Source organism: Muscardinus avellanarius (genome assembly GCF_963383645.1).
Source record: "Muscardinus avellanarius genome assembly, chromosome: 15".
NCBI lineage: Eukaryota > Metazoa > Chordata > Mammalia > Rodentia > Gliridae > Muscardinus > Muscardinus avellanarius.
The window spans coordinates 76297584-76318631 of NC_137801.1; positions in this window are offsets into that span (position 1 = coordinate 76297584).

Genomic DNA, 21048 nt, shown 5'->3' on the forward strand with positions numbered 1-21048 from the left:
TTTTATAATCCACCTGTAATTTTTTTTTGTGTGTGTGTGGTACTGGGGTTCCTGGAAGCCCTTCTACCTCCGGGCTACACTCCCAGACCTGTTTTATATTTTTATTTGGAAACAGGGTCTTTTAAGCCAGCGAGGTTGGCTTCAAACCAGCGCTATCCTCCTGTCTCCGCCTCCCGAGTGCGGGGATTACAAGCGTGCGCCACCACGCCGGGCCCACCTGTAATTTTTGACAACAGTGGAAATTTTCACTCTCTTTAATTAGAAACATATAAATAAATACTTCTAAATCTATAATCTTTCAATTTCCTAAGAGTATTTGATATTAGATATATTAGTTAATACTTTAATCTTATAATGTAAAGTTACCTATAAACTGATTTTTATCATGTTCATTATAAAGATTAAGTGACAGGTAATCAATTTGAAGTTATACGAAGGATGTAAGTTTAGTTTATTGCTTAACTCTCAGTGTGTTTAATGCAATAATTAAACAATAAAAATAAGTATATTAAAAGGTGTTGGAAATAAATTTTACAACTATTTTTAAGGAAAACCTTCAAAAGAGAATAAGGTACTTTTTCAATCTGTAAAAAAAATGTTAAAAGCCCAGGTAGGCATGGTGTTGCATGCTTTTAATTACAGTACTTGGAAGACTGAGACAGAAAGACTGCAGATTTTTAGCCAGCCCCAGAAACTTAGTGAGACAATCCATAATTGAATAGATTCTGTTTCAAAATAAAAAATAAAATATACTTGGAACTGTAGCTCAGAGGTATAAAGCTACTGGGTTCATTCACCAGTAACTAACAAATTTTATGGAATAAGAATATATTATATTAGTTTTTAATAAGATGGTAAATACAAAGTTTTGTAGTTTATCTTGCTTATGATTGTGGCAGAGTTTTTGTAATTATAATGCAGGAAAAAATGAAAGAAAAGCTAAGATTAGAAAAATAAATAACCCTACCTTTGTTTATAGATGAAACGGTTGCATGCTTAGGAAATGCCAGTAATTCACTTACAAATAATCCAATGTATACTAAATGCATTTTAAAATGATTCATCATAAACCAAAGGAGCAACTTTATTCCTATTTGCTAGAAATAAATTAATGTTAAGTAACTACTGGCATAATTTTATTTTATTACTATAGTAATAAAACAAACTGATAATAAATATATGAAATGCATCTATATGAAAATCTACAAAACATTGGTTAATAATTATCAAAGATATTAATGGGTTGAGAGAGACACTATGCTCATTAGAAGCAAGATATATCTATTCTACTCAAATTGGTATCCATTCTTTCCAATTTCACTTGTAAAAAAATCCAGCAAATTATTGGAGAAATTATCAAGAAAAATGCAAAAGATCTAGAATATCCAACAAAATATTGATAAAGAATTCATATTATCTAAATTCACTTATTTTCTATAAATGTATAGTAGTTAATAGTGTGCAGAATTACCATTAATAATCCGCAATTGTTCTTTGGAATAGGTCAGAAAAGGGTAGAGACAAATGTTTATTCATGCTCTCAAGTTATTAACTACTAATATGTAGAAAGGAAAAATGCCACAAATTGTATTGGAATAACTGGATATCCATATGAAAAAGGTAAAATGGCCTTAGTCATACCTCATATTAGGCTATAATCATATTGAAATGGATTATGTAAATATGTAATTTTTGTATAAAGTAAGGATTCTTTGTACCCATTGATCAACATTCCCCCACCTCTCTTTCCTCTACCATCCACAGACTGTGACAACCATCATTTTATGTTAACATCTATCTATAATAACTTTATGGATTCCACATAGGAATATTATCACGCAGTATTTGTCTACATGTGGCTAACTTATTTTTCTCCAGTTCTAAGTTCATTCTTTTTCTAGCTGAATAGTATTTTACCCTAAAACACTTTAATCCTTTTTTTTTGTGTAAGTGTGTGTGTGCTACTGGGATTCCTGGAAGCCCTTCTACCTCTGGGCTACACTCCCAGACCTATTTTATATTTCTTTTTTATTTAGAAACAGGGTCTCTTAAGCCAGCACGCTGGCTTCAAATCTGCATGATCCTCCTGTCCCCGCCTCCCAAGCACAGGGATTACAAGCATGCACTACCACGCCAGGCTTTTTTTTAATCCTTTTATCAGTTGATGGATGCTTAGTTTGATTCCATTAGGAATAATGTTGACATAAATACAGGAGTGTAGCTTTCTCTTAGGCATACTGATTTCATTTCCTTTGCATGTCTATCCAATAGAGGAATTGCTAGATCATATAACCAGGTGTATTTTTACTTATATGGATGACCATATTGTTTGCCATGGTCTTTGTACTAACGTACATTCCCATCAAAAGTCTACAATGGTTCTCTTCCTTCTCCATCCTCAACAGCACTTGTTATCTATTGGTTTGAAAACAGACATTCTTACTAGATTGAAGTGATATCTCATTGTGATTTGGATTTGCATTTTTTTGATGATTAGTGATGTTGAGATTTTTTCATGTACTTCCTGAAAATTTGTATGTCTTCTTTGGAGAAATCTCTATTTTTAGGTGTTACCTATTTTTAAATTATGCTCTTCGGATTTGTTTTTTTATTTGTTGTTTTTTTGAATATATGATTATATATTCTGTATATCAGCCCATCTTCAGATTCATAGTATACAAATATTTTCTTCATTCTATAGACAGAATCATTCTGTACCTTTTGAATGCCAATACCATCTGTTTATGATTACTACAGTCTTCTAGTATATTTTGAAGATAATTAGTATAAAGTCTGTTTTTTGTTCTTTCTTTATTTTACAGTGGCTTTGGTTATTTAGTGTTTTGTGTGGTTTCATATAAATTACATATATATATATATTTTTTTTTTTTGTTAAGAAATCCATTGTTATTTTAATAGAGACTTCCTTGAACCTAAAGATTGCTTTGGGTGGTTTTGGCATTTTAACAATAATGTCTTTTCTATACATAAACACAAGATCTTATCCAATTTCTTGTGTTCTATTCAATTTTTAATCAATGTTTTAAAATTTTTATTGTAGAGAATTTTAATTTCTTTGGTTGATTTATTCTGAGGTATTTTATTATATTCTATAACTTACAAATAGGATTACTTTCTAGATATATTGTTTAAATGACTCATGATGTCAGAGCCATTCTGAAGGCCCTATCTCTGAGCTCTGTCCGGTGTGCAGGGCCCTTAGTTTTTACTGCGTGCTAGAAATCACCACGGTGAGCCTGTCATTGGTCTTTGAACTTTTATGCCTTGTGCTGGGTTTTATGCTATACTTCTCAGTGGGTGGAATTCTATTCCTCGCACTGCTGCCCCACTGCCTGAGATTGGAAGAAGGGCAGGAAAAATAGCCACCTTGTCTAATGCATTTTCAGCTGCTTTGTGCACAGGTATAGGCTTTGTAATAGGGTTCTTAGGACTTTGCCACCACTGGCTTTCATGTTGATGAGTCTGGTAGAGGTTTTCAAGTCTAAGACCTGGACTTAATTCTCTCTCCATTCCCCAAGTGGGCAGCATCTCATTTTCCAAGTTAAGCTGCTTGGAAGTAAGGGAGAGATGATGAAAGCAACCCTTTTCTTCCTACTATTTTAAAGAAGTTTTTTTTTTTTTTGTAATACTAAAAGCAGGTATCCTGGTTTCTCACCAAATTTCTTTGTTTCTTGGGAAGGTATTTGGATGTGTGAATATCTGTTAAACTCAATGTGTCCATGCTTAAAGATTCTCAAGAAGATCTTACATAGTTACCATATGACTCTTCCTCCTTTGCCTAAATTTTCACCCATGCTTCCCCAATGCCTTGATTAGTGCCAGGCACACATCCATGGTTCAATAAAATGTAATTCTCTAAATAAAAGATGGCAAAAAATAACTTGGCAAGAAAGTGCTTACAAGTGGAAAGTACTAGAAACCAAACAAAAATAAAAGGCTTAGAGATATAGAAAATGAAGTGAGGTGATGAATGGGCTGTTGGAAAAGCAACAATAAGTGAGAAGTGAAGACATTTTTTTCAGCCCTGACAGGAAGAAGGGAAGTAAATGGAGCCAAAATATACCTCACTTTGACTTCATTACAATCAATTTGACATCTAGAACATTCTAAAACTAGAATGGAAAATCAGGATGACCTCTAGAAATAGAGTTCTCAGTCACTGGAAGTTTTTAAAAATATTATACGTGTTATAAATAGAAGTTTGAGACAGTGATTATGCACAGATGAAGTGATATTAATATGTTATATTCTGAAAATCAGTTACTCTTCCAGAATACAACATAAACACCTTATAATGTTTTGTGGCTTTGTCAGAGACAAATGAAGTAGTTTCTCAGTCATGTCCTCCCTCTTTATTTAATTATTGAGAAGAAGGTAAAAGATGTTAGAGAAAGCTAGGGAAGGAGAGCTATTCTTTAATTTATCCACAAAGGAATTTGCCTTCCTAAATGAGGTCAAATGGAATACAATGTAAAGCAGAATCTTTTAAATAATATTTTTATTTTAATTAATCTCTCAAATATCACATCACATCCGTATTATTCTGTCAACTCAATTAATTTAGCAACCTAGGTTATTAGATATTTAGATTATGTAATAATAAATATAAAGTTTTGTTTTCTAATAAAGGTATAAATATGCTGTTGGTTCCTAAATTCAAGGATCTATATATTTCAGCCCAGGGTATTCTTATGCAGTCTTATATATTCAAAGATGAAAAACTGAAATATTAATCAAACTTTCACTATCCTTTTTTATTACAATTTAAAAAATATAGCCACACTTCTGTTTTTGCCTGGAGGAGGTATATTAATAAGCACAACCCGTTTCAATTATAAATCAAGGGCCAAATATACTGTACTGCAATACTCAAAATAATTTTAGATTTAAGGACTGGAATCTAGATTAAAATTTACATATTAAATAGCATGCAGAACAGAGATGACACAGAAATAGTAGATTTTTGCTAAAGAGGAATTTTAAACATCAATAAAAGTATATCTATATAAAATAGCTAGCTTCACCCGAAAATACCAGTAAGGAAAAATAACACTGCCACAAAATATTACAAATTAAGTCTACCAGATATTATACTTCCAGAAATTAAAATTTTTCTCCTAATATAAATTTGATGGAGCAATAATTTTTAAAATAATACAAAGTAAAAAGGAGAAATGCAAAGTAGTGTTCCATCTTCATGTATTTCTTCATGTATAAGGAAACATAAAGGACCTTTTGCTTTATGTATCACCCACACATTGGCTTAGAAGCCTTGGGCAATATTTTCCATTACGGAGAAAAAAAATTTGAAAAGCTCTCTCAGAAACAATATATATATGTAACACTATATATATAGGTAGTATATATAGGTAACACTATATATATATTAACATTTTCTTAAGTTTTATGCTAAATCTGTGTTCCTGCATGATTAGTATCCTTGTCTTCTCTATTTTCTAATCATAAAAATTACCTCATCCTAACTTCCCCATCATTTCTGCCTTTCAGGGCATGTGTTTAAGTACATGCCATGCAAGGCAGTGAAGCATGAAATCATGAGTTCTGCTCTTAAAAATATAAGTGTGCTTCATTTATATCATCTTTCTAATGCTTTCTCTGTGTTGATTCAAAGACTTCAGAAACTGAAAACTATTTAAAAAATAGTTAAGAAGCAGACACCAGCAAGGATAACTATTGTCTCCCAAAGATCTCCAAGTAAGAGCCAGCAAGAATCCTTTTAATATAAAATAGTTAAATGCATGTAGATCTGTATATTATGGAAAAAAGGCATATAATCTATGTTGGATATTTTAATCTTTAAAAAATAAAGTTTGTGTATATTTAATACAAACATGATATGAGCTGCATATAAACAATAAAACAGTTATTATAATGAATCAAATTGGCATATGCACCACCTCCACCAGTTAATCATTTTTTATTGTTGTAGTGAGAACAGCTAAACATTTTCAGGGTGAATCTCATGCACAGTACAATTTTATTACATCATTTCTCATGCATGTTTGATCTCTAGACTTTTTCATTCTTTATAGTTAAGATTTTTTAACCTTTGACCTATATATCTGCTCCCTGGCTCTGTCAGCTCCTGGCAACTCCTCAACTCCTGTTTCCTCTCTCTCTCTCTCTCTCTCTCTCTCTCTCTCTCTCTCTCTCTCTCTCTCTCTCTCAAAATTACACATATAAGTGAGATTGTGCAATATGTTTTTCTTTCCGTGTCTAGCTTATTTCACTTAGCATATTGTCTTCCAGGCTTTTATATGCAATGATAAAGAGTAAGATCAGATTTTTTAGAGCTAACATTCCACTTTATATTGGCATCATGACCCTTTATCTGTTCATCCATGTGCAGAAACCTATTGGGACTACACGATATGTTTACAAATAGTGATTTCCTTTTCTGTGCTATGAAGGAGGTATTTGGGGTCATATGGTAGTTCTATGCTTAATGTCTTTAGAGATGTCTGTACTGCTGTCCCTAATGGCTGCACCAATCTACATTCTAATCACATATGTGTAAGAGTTCTCTTTCTCCACAAACAAGAATCTCAATTCAGTGAATTCTGAGAATGGGAGGTTTTCATATTACATGCCCAATAATTTTTCATAGAATTATGTAATATGTTAAGAAGAAATTCTAGAATTCTAGCAGATAAAAATTTAGCTAGGATAAACGTCTGACAACATAAAACATAAAATTATTAAAAAGTAAATTTTCTTTAGGTTTTAGAATAATTTTATTCAATGCCCAAAGAAAAAGTCAAAAGACCATATCCAATCCATATACTATTTTTTAATTTGGAGATTAATATAGAAAAAACAATATTGACCATACACGAAGATAAATGTTTAGGTAGAAGATAAAAAGATGTCCCCCCACACTCAAACTAGAAGAGAAGAGAATATTTCTAAAGGATGATTAAAGGAGGCAAATGACATGTTTACACATGATTTGACATCATAAACAGTATGCAGCAAATACATGGCCCCTGGGAAAGAAAGATGAAAGGGATAGGCAAACACATGAAGAAATAAAAGAAAAATTGCATACAATGTCAAGAATGGTTGAGCTATATGTGGAACCAAGTTCCACCTTTTAAAGAAAAGTAAATACATTTTAATGGAAAGTATAAAAGGAACAAAAAATTAAGCAAAAAGATTAAAATACATTGTAATGGAAAGTATAATTGGAACAGAAGAATTATAGTATCAAAGTGTAGAAATGTGGATTGTTGTTGTTGTTGTTGTTGTTGTTGTTGTTGTTGTTTGTGGTACTGGGGATGGAACCCGGGGACATTCTACATATGAGCTACAGCCCCAGTCATATTTCTTATTATTTATTTTGAAACAGGGTCTTGCTGAGTTGCAAAGGGCCTCACTAAGTAGCGGAGACTGTCTGTGAAATGTGTTTCTCTGGTCTCAGCCTCCCAAATGCTGGAATTACAAGTGTGTGCCACCAAGCTCAGCTTAGTATCAAAGTGTTTTGACAATGACAAATATTCAATATCATGAAAAAGACTGTGGATTATATCTTCCTATTATAGTTGAAAATAAATAAGAAGGCAGTGACAATAAAATTTATCAAAGACAGAGATGGAGATGCTTTCCAAATTTTGTGAGACATTTTATTATTTCTTTGAGATAATGTAGGTGAACAGGGTTTAGGAGGGTCTTGCTGTTGTTTATTTCTATCAGGGGCAGGAGACTGATTCTTTTTAAAAACCTAAAGTAATGCAGCTCTGACTACACTTTAACTTTAAAACAATAAGACTTGTGTTGGTCTTCTGATCTTCAGAAGCCTTTGGTAATAATTAGTGCTTTTTAAGAGACTAGACTAATGCTAATTTATTACATATTAGTGAACTAATACAATGCATATACAAATAAATTACCAAAAGCAATTTAGGTTGAGGCCCTAAAATTTCCATTATAAAACTTAATTATGTTTTGGTGACATTTCCCTGTAGGTGCCATAATTTTGTTCTCCTTTATGGCTGGGTAAAATTCCATTGTGTACATATCCCATAGTTTTGTAATCCGTTCATCTGTTGATGGACATCTTGGCTGGCTCAATAGTTTGTGAATGATGAATTGTGCAGCTATGAGCATAGATACATCCAATCAGTTACAGTTTATCTCTCCCTTGGATGTTTTTTTTATTTGTCACACTGATTCCCATTTGCTGAAATCCTAACCGCCAGAAGGTGAATGACTCTGACAAGATGATCCACTCACACCCAATTTGTAGATGCTTTCCCTAATATATAAAAACTAGGGAGAACTGGGTTATAGGAGGAGCTCTAGATGAAGGGACCCTATAGAGAAGCAATTAAGGTGACCTATCTGAGGGGGTCGGAGGGGGGAAGATGGAAACTCATTAAAGCACATGATGTACTTAAACATATCAAAGCCAATCACTAAATCAAGCATGGGAAGGAGGGAGGGGGAGGGAATGGGATGAATTGGACAAGGGCTAATTGGGTGATGTGTGCATGTATATCTACACAAGTTATTTTATTCCATTAAGATGTATGAATGTAATGCAGCAATAAAATATATTAAAAAATAAAAGTTAATTAAACAATAAGAGAAATGGTTATAGTAGAAATCACAGAACATCTTAGAATTAGTTCACTCATTGAATTTGGATAAAAATGGACTTTTTACATTTTATTTTATTTTATTTTTCTGCGGGTCTGGGATTGAAACCCAGGGGCATTCGACCTCCGAGCTACACCCCCTGTCCTATTTTTAATTCTTTCTTTTAAAACCGGGTCTCACTGAATTGCAGAGGGCCTCACTAAGTAGCTGAGGCTGTCCGCGAACCGCGATCCTCCAGTCTCAGCCTCCCTAATGCTGGGATTACAAGCGTGTGCCACCATGCCTGGCGACTTTTTACATTTTAAATTCTCTTCATTAAATATTTGTTTTGAAATTTGAAATTCTGTGAAAAAAATAAATTAAAGGTTTTAAGTAATGTATGTATTTTTCTTAAAAATTCCTAACATTACATGAGATTCATAAGAATATTAGAAAAAAAAACAGTATGAATGAAAAGCAAAGGAAAACAATGCAATCTCATGAGTTCTAAGAAAATAAATTTTAGACAAATTATTTAAAATACAGTTTTAGAAATATTAAAACTATAATATGATATTGAAACATTCTGAAGAAAATAAACTATAAAAATCAAGTGGAAAATTTTAAATTAGGAAATAAAAAATTTGCTTTCAAATTAAAAACTAATTAGTAAATAAATTTATCTGTGAAACATAAACCCAAAGGTTTTAAAATCATTAAAAATATTCCTAATCCCATCAGAATAAAGTGGAAAAGACAAATCAAATTTAAAATATCTTCAAAGCAACCAAAGGAAAAAATCCAAAATAACTTAAAACATCCAATAGTAAAACTTTCAGCTAGTTTCACATGAGAAAAAATTAAATCCAGAAAAAAGTGAGTATGTATTATAGGTAACTGAAGTATAGAAAATATGAATTTAAAATTTTATTTTCAGTCAATAAATACTGCAAATTGAAACTAAAGTGAATTTGCATAAGGCAGAGTGAATTTCTCAGTGGAATAACTATATGAAAATTATGTATGAAAATAACTGTATGAAAATAATACTAAAAGTGCTTCATCATACCCTTTAGTGTTTAGTGTAAGTAAAATTCCAGATAGAAATAATAATAACAACTGGTAAACTTTTATAATATATTTTACAAGAGCATATAGCATCAGTTAATTTAGATTTTGATAAATGATATCATTCAATTAAGAAATTTGAATTTCCAGGAAGAAGCTACTTTATTATACATGTTTTAATACTTGGTAATCACCTAGAAACAATAATAAAAATGCAGTGAGTAGTAAATAAGCAACTATGTATACACTTTTTATGTGATGCCAATTATATGAAAAATATCCCAGAAAATGAAAAGAGGATACACTTCCTGATTCTAATTCTGTGAAGCTGGTTTTATATTCATATCAAAGCAAGACAGCTATAAGTATTCAAATAGGGCAGAGAGAACACTTAGGTTTACCTCAGGATGGATTTGGCCATAATTTTATATGTTTATGCTTTTTTTCCACAAGCATTAAAATGATTAAGGCCTTCGTGTACAAACTGAAAATGAATGAAAATCAGCATTATATTACAAAATAATAAATTGGAAGTAGTGGCGAAGTTGGATAACCATCTTGGAAATACCTGATATTACTTGGGTACTTGTAATGATGTTATGCTACTCTCCTCTCTGCATCCAAATTAGTTTGAAAAGCAGCCTGTGAATACAGATATCTTTTCAAGATCCTAATTTCAATTCTTTTTAAGTAATAACCAGAAGTCGGATTGCTGAATCATATGGTAGTTCTCTGTTTCTTTTGTGAAATCCCTATACTTTTTTTTACAATGGCTGTATCATTTTAAATCCCACCAACAGTGCCAAAACATTCTGATTTTTTCACACCCTCATCAACAATTCCTTTTTTTAAAAAAGCGAAAGTCATACTAACATATCTAACGAGCTATTTCATTGTGGTTTTGATTTGCATTTTTCCTACTGATTTGTAATGCAGAGCATCTTTTCCTTTGTCTACTTCCATTTCAAATTCTCCTTAGATAAATGTCTATTGAAGTCTTTTGCCCATATTTTAAGTGGGTAATTTATTTTCTCACTACTGAGATATAGAAATACCTCAGAATGCTTTCAGTTTTAAAGTTCATGCTTCAAGTGAAACAAGGGTGTCATGGTATAGCTCTGTAATCTCAGGAATTGGGAGGCTGAAACAGAAAAGTCCCACCAGTATCATCAATTTAATATGAACTTGAACAATTTAGAGAAACCCTGCTTTGAAATAAAAAATAAGTAGATCTGAGAGTCAAGCTCAGAGGAACAATGCCCTCATGCAATGCATAGCTTGCGAATATTTTATCTTATCCAATGTGTTGCCTTTTTATTTTGCTGATTTTTTTTTTTACCATATAGATTTGGTGAATCTCTCTAAGGCTCATTCATCTATCTTGAAAAACTGATCAGAAGTGTAGGGCAAGCTCATCTCTGAGAATATCAAGGAGTTTTATTTCAAACAAGCTACTTAAGTAATTTTTTAAAAATAATTATCTTTATCAAAGGATACCAAGTCTTTTCCACTCTGTGTTTATGAACTTTTGAGAAAGTGGTAGTTAAACAGGGTGTGATGGTGTCTGCCCACTGCTGGTAATCCCAGTAGTTGGAAGATTGAAACAAGAAGATCTTGTCATTATCATTAACTTAATGATACTTGGAATAGAGAAATCTTGTTTTAAAATAAAAATAAATAGATCTTGGTGTCTAGCTCTGAGAAATAATGCCCCCGGGTTCAATTTTGGGTACTAAATTAATAAATAAATAGGATAAATGGATAAAGAATGAATAAAGGAAAAGGAAGTGCTAATTTATGTAATAACTTTTAAGAAATTTTTAAAAATAATCAATATTTCCTAAAATATTTGTGAAACATGCATTTGGACAACAAAACACTTTCAGAAAACATTACTCTTTCAAGTACATTTATGTTTATTACTAGTGAAAAGTATCTTTTGCCTTCTTACCTACCATCAGTTCTCAGTAGTAGAGGGAGTATAGGTAATTTATTTTATGATTTCTGTCATTAATTGCCTCAGTTCCTCAAGCTTATAAAATACACATACAACTAGTTATTATCTAAACTTCTATGTCTTAATTTTAGAATACATTAAGGCAAACAAAGGGCAAAAAAGGTAAAGTTTAAGGTGTTCAAGGTGTTTTTTTGGATACCCTCATAGCACCAACATCTCCAGTTTGGTTTCTACAATCACTTCAAAGAGTAGGAGGATTTTGGCTTAAAAGAAGTACTTAGGGTCTTCACATTTGACCTGCTAACTTTAGAAATAAAGTTAAAATCAATCCAAAGTCATCCTCTCATCCTCTTCTGTATTTACTGATATGAATTCTCACTTCCATCTAGCATTTATTGGAATGTTGTCCTTCCTTCTTTTCTAATTTTATTTTTCATTTTCTCATCCTATTTGTTTCAAAATTTTTCATTTTTATGTTATAATTTTGCGCTCTGTTGAATACAGTTATTTTTTAATTTGTCTATTTAGATTGTTATCTCTTGTCACTAAAATACCTCAATGTTCACAACATCCACTGAAAGCTTTTTTTTTTCCTACATTAGTTAATGCCACCTATTGGGTTTGATCTTAAATTAAGGCCCAATATTAGTTGGTTCCATGTTATTCCAGAAAGTTAGCTGATCCCGAAATGACCCAACTGTAAGTTTGAATCTTTGCTCCCATAGACAGGATTCCTCAGTAAAACACCCTACCTTATGAATAGAGTGAAACACAGTTCTTGCTTATCCCTAAATAGTGGATTGAGTTCACTTACTATTTTTAGCAACTAACCAAACATGCTAATAGCATCCTCTCATGATAACCAGAGGGAACCACACCCTCTTGATGCTACAAAGTGTATCTCCACTAGCCTCTGATTCTTTTATTTTATGTCCAAGTCCAAAACTCATATGACCCTGCATGATATTCTGTTTTTCTACCTTGAACTGGCAATACATGTGACAGTTCTATTTTGTGATCTCTTCTGTCTGTTGTAAGGTACTATGTGACTGTCTATCCCTTTATCCCTGTGGTGAGATTTCCTTTCTCACCAATGTGATGAATTGGAGATGACTAAGATACCTCTTTTGAGGTTTTGATATTGAAAATTTCTAAATTTTAATTAAAATTTGAATTTGAAAATTTTCTTGATGAAACTAAACATCAATTTTCTCAACTTTATGATTGACTAGAAACCAATTAATATGAAAAGTAGACTCAAGTCTTTGTAAACAATGTATTGTGCAACCTCAAAAAAAATTTGGAGAAACAACTTGTCTCTCAGGTACAGAAACCCAACAAGTATGGCAAAGACAGTGAAGCAACAGAGTCACATGCCCCAGCTTTCTACCAATACTAGGGCAAAAATCTACCTTGCTCTACATATGTCTTCATCTGGGTGTTTAAACTTATTCATGCTGGGCGTGGTGGTGCACTCTTGTAATCCCAGCACTTGGAAGGCTGAGACAGGAGTATCGCACAGGTTCAAAGCCAGCCTCAGCTACTAGTGAGACTCTGGGCTACTTAGTGAGACCCTGTTTTCAAATAAAATATAAGAAATAGGTCTGGAAGTATAGCCGGGAGGTAGAAGGCCTCTGGGTTCCATTCCCAGTACCACCAAAAATAAAAGTAAACCTATTCATTGTAGCAACTTGTAGAATAAAGCAGCAAATGTGTTTCTCTTTGTTCTCTAAACCACTCCAGCATATCACATAACCTGAAAAGGGAATCCTGAGGACCTCCAATTTGTAGCTAAGACAGGCAGAAGTTGTGGATCACCTGGGACTGTCTGTTTGCATCAGGTATCTGAATTATCTGAAGTTGAGGGCAATTATTTTGGATCAGCCCTTAACCTATGTGTCTGTGATAAATCTAGTTAGTGTCTCAATGAAATCTAATTAAATCTAATTATATGACACCCATCTGGTATTAAAGAATCAAATAGTTGGCATGGGAAAGAAAAGCACACATCTGGTGTCAAAAGTAAGGTTGAAAAAATATGCATAAATAAATACACATATGTATGTGTATGTAAGCACTACTAACAAATAACTAAAAATTTCTGAGTGGATATATGCATACATGTATACATATTTATATATAATGCATAATATATGTACATATTCTCTAATATGTAAGTTCTAGTCACTCAAAATAGCAATTCACTTTTGATAGTATATGTGTGTATATGTATGTACAAGGGGTTGCTAAATTTATATACACAGATGTATATATATATATGTGTGTGTGTGTGTGTACATATGTGTACATAGAAATGTATATATTACTTTGTAATGTGTATTATATATGTGTGTGCACATGTGTGTGCACGTGTGTGTGTGTGTGTGTGTGTGTGTGTGTGTGTCTGTGGGTGTGTAGAGAGAGAGAGAAAGAGTAATGCTCATAGACCATAAGGAAAAAGAAATGGAAGTTTTATTATTGGAGTTATTGTTATTTTGCTCTCCTGCTAAAGATTTTCTTCATCTGCACATTGCTTGATAACATTTGAATTTTGTTGAAATCCTCTACAGAATACTTTTGATCAGTTTTTTTCAGACATGAATTGATTTTGCCCTTTTACAACTAGCCTCTTCATTCTTTGCTTGTAGGCAGATAATTTTTTCTGACTATATTATCCAAATGTGCGAGATATAATCTTGTAATTTTACATCAGCATTTCCAACAAAAAGCTCTGCTTGGCTTTCTCTGCTCCTCTTGATTTTAGTGACTCATAATTTAGGCGATTGAAGAATGCATTACCTTTTCCTTTCCAAAATGTATTTCAATCATGTACAATAGAGTTTCTTCCATAATGCGGAATTCAGGAATTAATATACAACAAGATGAAGCTCTCACATCCTGAACAGAATAGCAAAGTAAAAAGTTTGCATTTGGAGTTTTCACATAGAAAATGTTGGTATAAATATATTTGAGAGTTACATGTTGTTCGTGTGGAAAGAAGAGGACATAGATTTCTTGATAAAATGTGTAAAAAAAAATATATATATGTATATTGTCTGATATTATTACTAGTATCAATACCAACTATATTCCCAATACTTGAAAAGCTTAAACAAGAGGATTAAAAGTTTGAGACCAGCCTTAGCAACTTAGCAAGTTCCTCAGCAACTTAATGAGACCCTGTTCCAAAATAAAATATAAGGCTGGGATGTAGCTCAGAGGTAGAACTCCCCTGGGTTCAATACTAGTAAAACATACACACACACACACACACACACACACACACACAATCACACACACATACACACACACACACACACACACAAAGGAAAGCAATAAAAAGAAAGAGAAAAATAATTGAGGGAAGGGCTAAATGAGTGATATATGCATGTATTCCTCTACCATCTTCTATCTCATTCAGATGTATGACTACAATACACACAAAAAAAGAAAATAAGAACTGTTAGTTCTTTAAGCAAAAAAGGAAAAGTAATAGATATATTTCCCATATGCAAATTATTATCTTGGTACTAGAACATATAGAAGTGGACACTCATAAAAATACCTAATGTTATGGAAATAAAAACTATTAATATAAAGATAAATATGAGTAAGAAACGACAGATTAATTTAAAAGTCTTAAAAGAAATAACTAATAAAATATAATTTCAAACTTCTGAGTAAATTTCACTGTAGGCAATTATTGCTAACTCCAGATTAAGTCTGGTGATATGCATAAGCAGTAGAAAATTCTTTCAAAATTAATTAAATCACAAGGGATTTTATAACATAGAGGTCAAAGTTCTATCCTTTAAGGGTATATATTAATTATTAACACTACCTATAATTTTGTTCACTAATTTCTCAGAAAAATGTTTAACAATAATAGATAATAAGTTATGTTCATTCTGTAATATATTGATAAAATTTACATTTATATGTAATTATTTATATATAATTCATACTATGATATATAATTTCTATTTTAATATAGCATTCTTTGCATACATAACAAACACTATAGTACACACAATAGATATACAGATCTATTTTATGAAATGGTAACCTGAAACGTATAAATTTTTTCTACCTTTATCATCATTAAGAGCTTCATGTCAAGTCAAACCTACACAAGTAAGGGATGAAACTATAACAGGATTTCTAAGACAGAGGAAGCTATAGTCAAATTGATAATGAAACCAAAGATGAAGCATATTAATCTGAGGAACAAACAAAACCAAAAACAGAAAACAGAAACCAAGACCACTTTTCTCAGTGTATATAAGCTCAAACCCAGAACAAAGGAATTTTATATTTTCTACATTTTTTACAAGTTGAATTTTTAAAATGTAAGCAATATCATTGTAATGGTTTGAGTTTAGAATGGCCCCTTTTTTTTTCACAGAAACAAGGTAGCAATTTGGAAAGCAAGATTGGGTTGCTAAGGAGGGCTCCCAGGGGTGTGGCCTTGGGGATTACATAAAATAAGGTCTCTCCTTTCTTTGCTTTCTATTTGCTTTGATCTCTGTGACATGACAACAAAATATTGTGAATTTTCTCTGCTTCCTGCCATGATACCCTGAGCTCCACGGACCTGGTCTGACACGAACTGAAACTCTAAGGCTCCAAAACTCTGAGCAAATAAATCTTCCTTTCCTTTAGCTGTGTGGTCATTCTTTTTTGTATCACAGAGTTTAGATTTTTAGAATGTTGACCCAAACAGGAATTGGCATCAGAGAATTAGGGTCATTATTGTTTCTAAGTCTGACCAAATTTTCTGAGTCTTTGGAATTGGTTTATAAGAAGAAGTTGAAAGGGCTAGAATGTTGATAGGTTATGATAGAGAGTGTGCTCAGGAGATTTCAGATGGCAATAGAAACTCCATAGGAAAAGAGTGAAGGCCATGTGTATTACATTTCAGCAAAGAATTTTATAGGCAATTTGCCTGTACTCTAAAACTTTGTGTGAGGTTGAATGTAAATTGATTGTCTGATTGAGCTAGTGCAGGAAATTCCAAAACGGCACAGTATCCAAGCTGCATCATGGGATAGTGATGTCCACATTTAGGCAATTGTACAGTGAATTTCAAAAGCAGATCAAAGCAGAGATAACTTATAGATTTGCAGTTTGATAAGAAAGGCATGCGTAAGCCTGGGGCCCAGGGAGATGGTGTTTTGAAAGAAAAAAAATTATTTATTTATTTTATTATGCTTTTACCATGATATGATCGTAGAGCCTTATGTTATCCCTCTCTCTCTCTCTGATTTCTGTTGACATGCCATAAATTCTGCAGACTTGGCCTGACATGAACTGAAATCCTGTATCTTCAAAACTGTGAGAAAATAAATCTTCCTTTCTGTAAGTGGTGTGTTCAGTTTCTTTTGCTGAAAGCAGTAAGAATGTCAACTGAAACAACTGTAAATAAGACTCCTGAGGCATAAAGCTTGCATTTGCTAGAAGTTTTTCCTTCGTGATGTCCAAACTGATCAGGAGGAATCTCATTCCTGCTTCTTCTCCGTCATCTGTCTCCACAATGAATCTTCCCTGTACTGGAGTATTTTGAAGAAGGTGAAGCACAATACCACACTGTTGGGCAATGTTACTATTATCTCTTGAGGTTCCAATTCTTTGGAGCAAGAATCATGAGCTAAATGAACTGGGCTCACACATCTATACCTCCAACCTTTCATATATAGTTGGTAAATAAATCTCTTCTGTGGATTGTTTATTCTCACTCCAATCCTGTTACCTAAACTTTCTGTGACCAGATGAAATATGATTGGAATTAAGAGATGTATAAAGAAAGGGTCATATGGATGTAAAGGTTGGACTGCCTGCAGCCATGAAATATCATCTAATTCATTTTTTTTTTTGTTTTGTTTTCAGAAGAACTTTCTGGAGGGTCTAATTTGTTTTGTGGTGTCAAGAGAGAATTGTAATTTTTCACTGCCACACACATTTTCCTCTTTTAACTTCCCAATAATTTTCTTCGGTAACATTGATTAAGGCATACTACTATGTAATATTTTAATGAAATATTTTAAGCCCTATTGACAATTGGTATTTTTCAAAAGCTTTTCTTCCTTCAGAAAACTGCTTCCTTCCCCAGATCCCAGCTCCACGTGGTTCCAGTGGGATACACAATCCACAATGCCAATGTTTTATTATTTTAGCTACAGCAAAGTAAGCCAGGCCAGCCAGTGACCTTCCATGACATCTGGTAAATAGATGCTATCTGGCATGGTTACATTGTTTCCTCTGTGATTATATAAGCCTATAATTATCTGCAGTTGTACCCACAAAATGAAGGAAATTCATCAGGAGCTGTAAAAATTAGGTCAATACACAAAAATTCAGTTGAAAACTTAGAATTCTGAGAGTGTTTAGAAATGCTGAGGCTATGTTCACAAAGTTATTAGATTTGATTTCTTATTCTTGGTTTTCTTTCTTTCTTTTTTTTCTTTCTTTCTTCTTTTTTCTAAAGTAGTTCAAGTTGAAATTATTTATTCTATACTTCATATAAAATTTACATGAAGCAAATTAGTTACTATTTTCAGTTGATTTCTTTCTTTCTATTTTTGTTGTTGTGGTGGTGGTGGTGCTGGGGATTGAACCCAGGGGCATTTTCTTTCCAAGCTATACCCCCAGACCTGTTTTTTTTGTTTTGTTTTTTTTGTTTGTTTTTTGTCCTTTATTTTGAAGGAGAGTCTCACTATGTTTCAGAGAGCCTGAATAGCTGCGGCTGGGAACTCAGCATCCCGAGTACTGGGATTACAAAGGTGCACCGCCATGCCCAGCTCAGTTGATTACTAATATAATTAATTTCCAGTATAAAATTCATTTGATAATCTTAAAAAAGGTGTTGATTTTGGAGTAATAAGTAAAACAGGGTAGGAAAAATGATCTGAATACATTCTCTCTTTTGAAATGTAGATATGGCCAGCTAATGCTTACCTTTAATCTCTAGAAGCTGTTAAATTCAAACGTACTTGTTTTCTTTTGACAATAGGTTAGCAGCAAAACCAGCATCGCACCTCATATGTTTTCTGATGACTGAGCATAATGAGTAATAGGTAGAAGATATAGTCCCTCATAACATAGCTTAGCTTAGGCTATAATACAATTCAAAAGCCAGGTGTGGTAGCACATGCTTGTAATCCCAGCATTTGGGAGGCTAAGACAGGAGGATCATGCTCTGGGGACAGACTCAGGGACACCCTCTTTCAAAATGAAGACTAAAAAATAGGGCTAGGAGTGTAGCTCTGAGGTAGAATGCTCCTGAGCTCCATCCCCAGTACCACACACACAGACAAGAAGCAAAATTCATCATGAATGTGAAGCTGAAATCCTGAAAGTTGTATTTACTACCATTTCAACATATTTTCTCATGCTGTGTTAGTCAGCTTTTTGTCACTGTAACAAATGTCAGAGATAATGAGCTTATAAATAGAAACAGGTTTTTTTTTTATAGTTTTCAAAGTTTCAGTCTATGACTCAATGCCCCTATTGCTTTTGGGCCTGCAACAAGGTATCTAAACATGGTAATAATGCAAGGAAAAACCATTTTCCTCATGAACTAGACATAAGAAAATTAAAGGGAAAGGTGAAGTTACAAAATACCTTCATGTGGCTCCAACCTCTAAATGTTTCACTTCATATCATGGACTGAGGACCAGGAGACTGTTCTCTATGGAACAATTATTCAAATTATTCTGTCTCTGCTCTCCAAAGACTCCTGTACATCTTCTAATGAAAAATGTATTGTCTCCATCTCTATGAGCCTCCAAATTCTTAAGAATTCCAGGAGTTTTTCAAAAGTCCCAGTCCAAATTCCTCTAAAAATGAAGGCAAACTTAGCTATGAACCCCTTTACAAATAAACAAAGTAATATACTTCTAAGAAAACAATGCCACAAAATAAACATTAGAATTCTAAAAAAAAAAAAAAAAGATATAATGAGAATGGATTGAAACAAAGCCGAACCAAAACCTAGCAGAGTAAACAAATTTTTTTTTGCATCCAATTTTTACTACTGGCATCTCAGGTGCACTGTGGTGGGATTTTGGTGGGTGCTTCCATGACCTGATAACTCCTGCATGTATATTTTTCTATCTGTATAAAAATTTATAAATATTTCTTCAAATAGCCAACATTTACTATTACAGGTTACTTGAGAACAAAGAGGAAATTTTATTTGCCATTATGGTCATGTTTCTTATAAGTACACCAAGAACTTTAAATATACTCAGCAAGTATTTCTTGGATTAATGAATTCATGACAATACAAGTTGTTGCTCTTCCATGAAAAAGAAAATTTTCTGGAGAACAATTGTAGTTGGTTTGACCCACATTTTGGAGGTGGATCTCTGGTCAACTAGTTTTCTTTCTTGCATTTGATTAGCCATTCTGAATTTTATCAAGATTTGGATGTGGTGATGGAAAGCAGTGGATTAGGTGAACATATGACGACTTAATGACAGCCAGTTGAGCAAAGGATCTAAATATGATAACATTCCCATGAACAGGAATTCCCGGGATTCTCATGTACTCAACATTTTTATATAAGAGATATCAAAAGGTACACTGATTAGAATTTTCATAGCTTTATTCTCAAAGTTAAGGATTTCTAAGAGAGTTTTGAAAAAGTTCACATCCTCATATAATAGTTAATTGGCATAACTTAGGAGAAATAGGGACACAGTTTTTTTTTTTAGCATAAAAGGGAATAAAATAATGTTGATACATTGGGCAAAACCAATCTTTATAATCTCATGCTTGAATACCTGAACAGGCAAGGGAATAAAGGTAAGAAATGTCATCATCTATAGTAGTACATTTTCTAATAGCTCTTATACATTTTTATTTATGTTTTTTGTGTGGTATTGGGGATTGTACCCAGGAGCATTCCACCTCTGAGCTACATCCCCAGCCTTATTTATTTTATTTTATTTTGCAGTACTAGGAATGGAACCCATGGGCATTTTACCTCTGAGCTACACTCCCAGCCCAAGTTTTTATTCTTTGCTTTGAAACAGGGTTTCAGTGAATTGCAAAGGGACCTCATTAAGTAGCTAGGCTGTCTGTGAACCATGATCCTCCTGTCAGTGCCTTCCAAATGCTGGGATTACAAATGTGCCACCATGCCCAGCTCTAGCCCTATCTTATTTTTATTTTGAAACGGCCTCACCAAATTGTGAAAGGCCTTGCAAAGTTCCTGAAGCTAGTTGTGGACCTCTAATCCTCCTGTCTCAGCCTCCCAAGAACTGAAATTATAAACCTATACCACCAGGCCTGGTTTTTCAATTTATATTTTAAAACTAAAATTTTCAAAACAGTAAATTTTGTTTGATTGTAGTTGTATTTTCTAGGTTGCATGAAATAAGTGATTTTTTAATCTTATGTAC